General features: G+C 35.4%; 1 long non-coding RNA gene across 1 annotated transcript; it reads right to left on the bottom strand.

Moving 5' to 3' along the window:
• Positions 1 to 3602: 3602 nt before the first annotated feature.
• Positions 3603 to 6658, bottom strand: LOC129900642 (uncharacterized). The gene is made up of 7 exons (XR_008769658.1): positions 5606 to 6658; positions 5254 to 5365; positions 4932 to 5089; positions 4796 to 4858; positions 4549 to 4590; positions 3895 to 4167; positions 3603 to 3726 (listed from the first exon to the last, which is right to left on the bottom strand). It is a non-coding gene; the product is annotated as an uncharacterized LOC129900642 (long non-coding RNA).
• Between the last annotated feature and the right edge of the window lie 3280 nt (positions 6659 to 9938).

The raw sequence follows: 9938 nt of genomic DNA, 5'->3' as shown, positions 1-9938 counted from the left end.
TGCAATGCGGGTATTGTTCTTATACATAACAATTCATACATACATAATTCATATCATTCCTTAAGACATCAGATTGGGCCCTAAGTAACCCTTTCCATAATTTGCATGAAAATCATAATTTGAAACATACTTATAATTCATGATCATAGTTGAAATGCATAATCATAATTCATACTTAAAAATTATGGTAAAATATGAATGCATGATCAATTGACTTGAAAATCTTAAAATTAACTTAAAAACATGCATGATCATATACTTTTCTATCAGCCCATACATAATTCATAAGGATAATATCATTTGGAAGTATAATCGAAAATACCCATAATCATAACATGAAATCTAAAGATCAATATAGAAAAATTCATGAAAAAACTTTTCAATTCAATGCAATAACCATCAATTTATACTAAAGTTGACTTATAATCATAATTAGAATCATAGTTAATGCAATTTAATAAGAATTAATCAAAACCCATAATGAGATCATGAACCCTAAGTATTATGTAAAAAGATTTATTGGAAAATCATTGAAATCATGCAATATCTTAAAATTCATACATATTTGAGTAGAGAATCATATAATTAAACTAAATTCATGAAATTGAAAGAAAATTCATGGAACCCATAAAATTCCATACTTGAATTTAATAGAAAACTAGAGAAATTAATTGGGCTTCACGGAAGAAAGAATCCATGAATCAATACCCATATATCTTGAGTGACAAAACAAAAAAAATTGGAAAAATTTGAGAGTTTTGATGTAGAGCTTGAGTGATTTTCTTGGAGATCTTCAATGGAGTCTTGGAGAGTCTTTTGTAGCGAGAGAAATATTTTAGTAGGTGAATTATAGAAGAATGAATGAAATTAGAGGTGTAGGTTAGTTTATTGAGATGAATTAGGACCTAAAACTATCCAGATTCATTAACTAACAATTTGGGAAATGTCTAAAGTACCCCCACTTAAAACTAAATTTGGGAACATGTAAATCGCATTGGCTACATGCGTTTTATGTGAAAAAGGGTAAATCGAATTCCTTGAATGCTTTTATGCCTTATTTTCCTAGAAGTGATTTTTGGCTAGATTTCGGATAAAATTGAACTATGGGGGAGCAATCCGCGATGCGTACTTGCCGCACACCCTTCTATTCTGCACAATTCTTGAAAAATTCATCTTTTGATACACAAGTCCTAAAAATCCACCGAGACTATTTTCCCGCAAGTTTTGACCCCCTGATCAATATTCCAAACTCGGATTTGCCAAAAAAAAATAAGGATAATGTGTTATGCAAGCGACCTATTCCGAAGACATTTTTAAGGCACTTGTGAGTATTTTTGAGAAATGTTACACGTAGCCTCTTGAGACCCTTATTTTAGGTTTGTGGTTTTGATTGCTTTATGGTTTGGTGAGATTATCCTTCTTAGGATCCGTATTGATGGCCTTAGGCTAGGTTTGAGCCTTAGATGTTTAATTCCAGTGTATTTATTGCTAGACGTAGCTTTCGAAAGGGCGTGTATGGTTGGTGTGAATTAGTGCTAGTGCCGAGGACCTCTGAGGCTCGTCGTAGCCGTGCTTGTTAAGATCGGAGATGGAATATTTTGGGGTAAGGCATCGTTTCTAGAGATATTTTCCCCTATATAATTCTGAGCTATGTCTCGATTGTTGCTCTTGTTTAGCGGTAGGTTTTTGCTACTCTATGTCTATTATCCATTGATTGGGCCCAAAGCTATGCTCGAGGAGTGATTGGATCGATGGTTAGTTCCTTTGACTTGGTAATGTGGTATAATTCGATGTTACCGTTTGGATGATATGTGTCTTGTTTGGATACTTGTGATGGCATGCTTGCATTGATTAGCATATTCACTCGTATTGTGGTACGAACCTGGTTGTTTCATTGGATTTTCACTATTTATTTTGAGAAGGTTTTCTCACCCCTTTCATTATTTTGAAGGTGGTTTTTAACGGGAGTTGTTCCACCTGGACTACTTTGATAAAATGGTTTGAGATTTATGAGGCATTGAGGATGTTCTTCAATTTATATTGGCAGTTCAAAAGCATCGAGGATGCGCTTAGTTTCTATTGATATCCGGCGTGGCAATACCTTTTTATACTATGGCTGCATCTGGGATGCCTTTAGCCTGTACTTGATTATCCGGTGCGGCGTTGCCCTTTTTTACATCGGCTTGGCCACTCACTCTTAAGCACCACTACGGGGATACTATATGTCTATGTAAGACCTGGTTTGGGCCCAGGCAGTGTATATAGACTTCCCGCGTCCCCTATGGGCCCCTCTGGCCAGTGCACCATTGAAATGGATGAAGGACTACATGGGTCCAACCTCGCAGGCCGAGGGCCGGGTGAGTCTATACAGTTGTGTTGTTGTTGTTGATTATTGAGAGTCACCGATGAGGTTACTGATTTTTACTACAAACTTGCATTCATTAGCATCTCCTATCACCAGTATATTTGTTTGTTGTTTGGTCCCCCGATTTATGGGGGCCGGGGGTATGTTTGTCATTGTTTGCACCTTTCGAGGGTATGGACATCCGGTCGGTTGTCTGATTATACCTGTTTTTATCTCTTGTCGTACTTGTAGTTGGTTTGTAGGGCGTTTTAGTTTGGGTTGTTATTATTGGTATTTCCTGTTAGACTCAATTGGTTTGGTCTTTAGGTGGCATGTGAGGAGTTGTGGTAGACAGTGATTCTGTGGTTGATTAGTTGACTCATTTAGTGTCTACTTACTATAAATAGATGTGGCTTGTGCGTGCAGGTGCATTCTCCAACTCTGCCTTCTATGCTTACATATGTATCCTACCTCTTTACTCTCATTTCATGTTTTACCTTATGTTAGATCTTATTTTTTTACTTGTGCTATATTTACTTGATTACCTTTGATTTATACTTGATTTATCTGTGGAGCTTAGTCAACCTATACCTACTGAGTACTATTCGTTTGCTACTTATACTACACTTTTTCCCCCTGTAGATCATAGTATGGGTTATTGCCATTGATTTAGATTGGTGCGGGGCAGCTTGATTCAGAGATTTGGTGAGCTTCTAGCGTTCAGAGTTGCCGATCTCCATCTGTGATAAACTAGGACTAGTATTTACTTGCTTTCGAAGACTGTCTGTACTTATTATGTATTTTAAAAAGCCTTGTATTCATATTTTTATTTAGGTCCTCAAGTATCGATTGATATTAGGTCTTTGGGTGGTTTCTTATGATTGTTTCAATTGTTCTATTTCTTCTCATTATTTTTTACTTTCCTCTTTTTTCTATCATCCGCTTGAAAGACCGTTGCCTCTGGTTTCGGGTTAAGGGCTAAGGGTTAGGCTTACCTGTTGGTGGGTGTTAGCAGGTGCCATCATGGCCTGAGAAATCTAGTCGTGACAGAGGTCTTACATAAAGGGTTCATAAGACTTCAACAATATCACATACATAAAATGCATCTAAGAGCTCACCAAAGCATTTGCAGATGAAAAGTGCATTGCTGGACAAGAACCAAGCTGCAACAATTCCAAGTCAAATTAACACCATTAATTAAAGAAGAAACTCTAGCTACAACATGATCTTCAATAAAGAAAGAAGGGTGTGGCTTAACCATGGGTAGAGCTTCCTTAAGTGAAGGGTGGTCCGATGCACACCCTTAGCCAAAAAATTTGCACACACTCATGAAGAGTCTTCTGATAGCCATTGCAGTTGGTTTGGCCTTTATTTATAGGCAACTAAACATATAAATACATACAGTCACTAACTATGATGTGGTTTAAGAAATATACATATAGTTGTTCTGTGGACTTATATAGCTTTCACTACACTAAAGCACAACTTAATAATTATGTGATTGTCAAATGTTAAATGTATTTGATGATAGTGTTTTAAGTGAGCAATACCTCAAACAGATTCAAGATATCCACAAGTTGCAGCAATACACTTCTCCAAAGGAGGCAAAGATTCGAGAGCACAAGCAGCAAGCCTTACAGGAGCATCAACAAATTGATGCAGATAGCCTCTTCACTGCAATTTCTTCGCCACTTGCTTGGACCAGAATTTAAACTTTGTAGGTTCAAACTAACAGTAGAAATCTATGAGGTGCTAAGGATATTAGGATGAACGTCGTATTCTTTTGCCAATACAAAGGGAAGAATGTCGTGGGGAAGAGCAACCTACAAGTTATAAATGACAGTATCAGTTTAAATTGTCAATATATAAAAGTTAAACTCGAACACATATTCTTGAATGATGGCTACATGTACTAATACATCACAAAGGCCAATATAGATAGAAGCAGCAGAAACAACTGCAGGTCCTGTGAAGAACCTAACTGCCATGGAAAATGTGGGAGCCGACTTTACAAAAGCTATGATTCTTTGGTTTTAAAGCCATGAACAGATACATTTAACCAATTATTAGTAAAGAAAAATATGATTGCCTTTCATGTAAAAAAACTGATTTAGATGGAAAAGTCAGTCACCTTGCAACTATCTTAACTTTTAACTTCATATTACTCATTTTGATAGAGAAAACAAATTATAAGCTCAACTCACCAGACGTGCTTGTTAACCTAGTTGCTGCATCCCAATTTTTTCCTGCACAAAAATTAAAATGTTGGGTTACCTCAATTTCAGCTCGTGGAAAAATGGCTGAGACTGAATCAATACATATGAGATCTACAACACCCAATCTACACATTTGGTCTGCTTGTGAGACAGCCAAAAATTTGGTTAACAATACAAACTCTAGTAAGAGCACCACGATCATTGATAGGTAGAATAAATCAAAAACATAGTGCACCTGTAATTCTGCAAAAGCATTGACAGCTAAGGTTATCTTTCCACAATTTTCAGGCCTATATATCTGTAAAGACAAATGTGAGGAAAGCATTCAGATAACAAATTGCAGCAACATTGTTAATGAAACTTCATTGTACCATGTTTAAAACTTGCGTTCCCCAGAAAACAACTTTTTTATCCATGCAATAGCAGTGAGATGCTAAATCACAGCTCTGTACTGAAATGCATCATACAAATGGCCTACACACTCCTTTACTTGACACTTAAATTCATCCATACTGATATAAAAGCACTCCTGTACGCATTGAAGGAAAAATCTCAGAGAAACAATTTATCAAACATCTAACAAAATGCATATTCACAAATGTTTAAAGATAGAAGACGTGAGAAAACTGTAAAACTATAAAAATCTGAAGCTACCAAAAGGATGATAAATGTAAAAAGGAGAGAGACAATTACCTCTTACCGGCGAGCGAAATCATCAAAAGTGTTGTAGTTAAGCCTATTTTGTATCGACCTCTTTGTAGTTGTCTCCACCCGATCAACATACATCATATGCTCCGATGGCCCCCTACACTCGATTATTAGCACGGAACCCTAATTATACTTCACTTAAAGACACGGATTAAAGGATATTGAGAACTGAAAATAGCGAGGGCAGGTAATTGGGGGAGCTAATTCGTGTCGAGAGAGAGAAGCAGAGAGCATCTGAGGAAGAGCGAATAGCAGTGTAATTTCTTTCTAAAAGGATTTGCTCTTAAAAGTAATTTCCACTTTAAAGTAGTTATCTTTTTTACCATAATTTTCTTACATGTACATGGCATTGAACACAAGACCCCATCTTTAACACATTCCTGGGAAGCTCTCGCTTCTCACTAGAATAACACTTCCAAGGCCAACAATCCAATTAGCATGTCTCTAAACTACACAGAACTGAACCAACCGGCACCACCTGATGAAAATCCCATCAACTCAGACAAAAGGGTTGTAATTAAACCAACCTTCAAAAATATTCTAGTGGCCCTATACCCAATACAAGATGGGAAGTCCCACAATAAATCAAATTGCATTGTAGATATGATACTACATCAAACAGAGTCAAATCCACTGGAGTCGGGAGGAGCTCCACAGCGGAACAACCCCAGCCAGAATGATATTGAAAAAGGAGAAAGTATCGTGTTGTCGGAGGATGAGAAAACAAGGATCTATACACCATGGTCTTTCTCCATCATCATTAAACTACTAGGGGAAAAAATCAACCATCAATAGCTCAAAAGGAAACTATCAGCTCTTTGGAGAACCACTGAAGAAATTGTCCTAATTGATTTGGAACATGATTACTACATACTGAAATTCTTCAAAGAGGAAAATATGCAACACACCCTCCAAAATGGACCGTGGTTCATCAATGAATATTTTCTATCGGTAAAGAAGTGGCAACCAAACTTGTAGCCTCGGAAGCTATAGAGAACGTATCAGCCATATGGATAATACTCCCACAGCTTCCGACGGAGTTCTACGACCACACTATTCTGGCCAAAGTGGGGAAAATGATAGGGAAGCTAGTAAAACGGATGTATGCACCTCAGAAACACTTAGAGGTCGGTATGCGCGATTCTATGTCAAAGTAGCAATAGGAATACCAGTTAAGAAAGCCATTTACATAGGGAACCACGGACAACTCATCTTATACGAAGGGTCGGATATTTTCTGCAATAAATGCAGTGTACTGGGACACAACGGCTTAAACTGTGAGACCTCCTTATTACAACAAGCTGGGAAGACTGCGATGGAATCAGAACAGAAGAAAAAATAAATAGACGGTTCAGATGGAAGAACACAGGACAGCAAGGCGGATGTCGCAGAGGAGCAATGGCAAACAGTCAAATTTCAAAAAAGACGCCAGAGGAGCAATGGCGGACTCGATTTTATTGGGTTTTTCTATCACAAACATCCTTGATGCGTAGATTCTGAATTTCAAATAAAAATTTCAATTTTAAAATTTCATTTATGAGCTGATTTTTTGATGATTTTGACCCTAGTTCTTTAACCTTACAATATGAGTATCGCTGAACTCCGTTTGATGAAATCTTTCTATTCTGAATAGTTGGTGATCATTTAGGAGTCAGGGTGTGATAGTAGAGCTCCGATTAGAGTGTTCGAGTGAAGTTTTGACCTTCAATGTACGTTTTGCTATCCTTCTTTGAAACTAGGATTGAGTAATTTATCATTTTTATGTTATTGTCATGACCCAAGCCTAGGACCTAGACGTGATATGGCGAATGAGGAATTTGAAAGTACCTCAAACAAACCTTTTAGCATTCATTTAGCCTTTCATAGTTAATAATAAAAAAACAAGCGAAAACCATAATAGTAAATCTTCAACTTATATATGTCCAACAATACCTCTAACTTTTAGATTTAACGAGGCTAAGACAAGTCCTAGCTCACCCTCAATCATAATAGAAAGAAATGTTATAGTAAGTGTCTAAAGATCTCAACATATCATAAGCAAGAAAGATAAAGGACTATTGTTCCCGAAATATGAAAACTCACCAAAAGTAGCTTTCAAATGAAATCTCAACTAGCCACGTGGAGGAGAACGAGGAGGAGCACCAGTCCCTACATGGTAATATCATGTAGGCAAAAAAATATGCATTAGTACTTTGAATGTACTAAGTATCTAGGCATGCAACATGATAAAAACATTAAGACATTCATAAGGTAAAATACATAAGTGAATGCATGCATGAGTAATCAAGTAGATAGCATTTAAATCATACATATGTGGGAAGATGACCATAACCGATATTTAAAACCATGCGAGCTATTACATGGAATCCAACATAACCCCTTACGTTGGCCCGGGAGTCTACTTGCCTAGGATAGAACTCCATCAACTTAACATTCATTCTTTAACTTTAACTTTAAGGGCTTTCATGGATCCATTAGCCTAAGCCTATAAGAGCTCCTATGTTGACACATAGTTAATGAGACAAGGGCTTGCTACTAGGATTCTCTTACCGAATTCAACGTTAATGACCCATTTGGTTCTAAGTCAATCCCACGAAATAGTTTAAGACTTCAAAATAGTCATAACATGTAGTTTGAGAATTTAAAATATCATATTTGGTAGAATAGCTCATTAAAATCTTTGGTAATTCAAATATGCAAGAATTGTCCTTATTGCATAAAGAACTCATTATTCATATCACTTCATCATTCTTTTATCTCATAAGACTCCCTTTTGATAATAGATATTGCTTTCATAAACATTCATTTGGAGTCAAAACTTTCAATTCAAACTTCATTAAAAATATAGTAAAAATAGGTGGGTTTAAATCACTTCAACTTTCAAACATGTATGTAAATGAAATTATGCATAAATACTTTGAAATCCATTAATTAAAAATCACGCATTAAACAACCCACCATGAATTTTAACAACCTTTAAAGAGCTAAATAGGGAAAATACTTGCAAACCCTCAATTCATATATATGAAATCATTTTGCATCAAAATAGACCAATAACATTAGTTTAATCATGATTCATGCTATTAAATACAAATAAGAATAACGCATAAGAAAATCTTACTTGAAATTAAGAGATTTAGTTGAAAGAGTTTTGAACTACATGGGTGGAAGAACCCATGGATAAACACCACATAACTTAGAGTAAGGCTTAAAGAAAATAAACATAGTTTATCATATAATCAAAATACTATAGGCATGAAAGTGGAAGGGATACTCTCATTGAAGTCATACATACACTAATATAAGTAATTAAACATCAAATACTTAATAATCTATGCATTTAGAATCATGATATGAAAACCAATAAAGTTTCATACTTGAATTAAATAGAAGACTTTGGTAATTCATTTGGGCTTCATGCATGAAAGTGGAAGGGATACTCTCATTGAAGTCATACATACGCTAATATAAGATAGGTAATTAAACATCAACTACTTAATAATCTATGCATTTGGAATCATGATATGAAAACCAATAAAGTTTCATGCTTGAATTAAATAGAAGAATTTGGTAATTCATTTGGGCTTCATGGATGAAAGGATCCATGAATCAATAGCACACACCTTAGAGTACAACTTAAAGAAAATAAACATAATTTGTCATATAATCAAAATACTTTAGGAATGAGAGTTGAATGAATACTCTTATTGAATCCTTACATACGCTAATATAAGATGGGTAATTAAACTTCAAATACTTAATAATCTATGCATTTGGAATCATGATATGAAAACTCATAAAGTTTCATACTTGAATTAAATTGAATACTTTGATAATTCATTTGGGCTTGCAAAAATTAATTTATTTGACCTACTTAGCCTCCGAATCTAAAGATATGGTCTTCACAAAAATTGTAGGTAATGATATAAGGATTACTCAAAAATTTGAATCACCTAATCTAGACCATCCTATGAAAAGTTATGCCCAAAATATAAAAGCAATATCATTTTCATCGAGAATTGGAATACTATGTATAACATTTTTAGGGGTTGTTACAGTTATAGATTTTGGGATGGGATCGTAATATGAATTGGGATTGTTTATTATATTGTGATTCGCGTATGGGGCTTATTTATGCGGTTTAGCCCGTGTGAGAGCCTTATTTTCTATTCTATTTTCTTTGATAGCATGTTATTAATGATTTCCTGTAAGAGAAGCTTTTAATACTATTTGACTTTTAACTCCCACGTGAGGTTTGAGTTGGAGTTTTTGATCACAATTGAGAAATATTTTTAAAATAGGTGAATGCTTATTTCAATTTATCTCATTTCTATTACTATCTATTTGAGGGTGTATATCATGTTTAGGTTGTATTTTGAGAACTTTGAACCTTATATTACATGTTGAGTTGAATATTGCCTCCATTCCATATGTATTGTGATGCATGCATTCTCATTCATCATATCATTGATCTTGGGACGTCGAGAAATGTGGAAATTCTTTTTGAAAAATAAAATGTGACAACTTTTTATATACTTGACCACGAGCTAGGTGGCAAGTTAATGAGATATTGAAATTGTGATTTGGTTTATAAACTGCGAGACCCCCATGGGTCCTTGTTTGGAAGCCTTAGCTCGACGAATATATATGACATATTGTGCGACAACCTT

This window comes from Solanum dulcamara, chromosome 8, assembly GCF_947179165.1.
Source record: "Solanum dulcamara chromosome 8, daSolDulc1.2, whole genome shotgun sequence".
Classification (NCBI taxonomy): domain Eukaryota; kingdom Viridiplantae; phylum Streptophyta; class Magnoliopsida; order Solanales; family Solanaceae; genus Solanum; species Solanum dulcamara.
The sequence above is the reverse complement of the archived record's forward strand: the minus strand, read 5'-3'. Positions and strand labels throughout refer to the sequence as shown.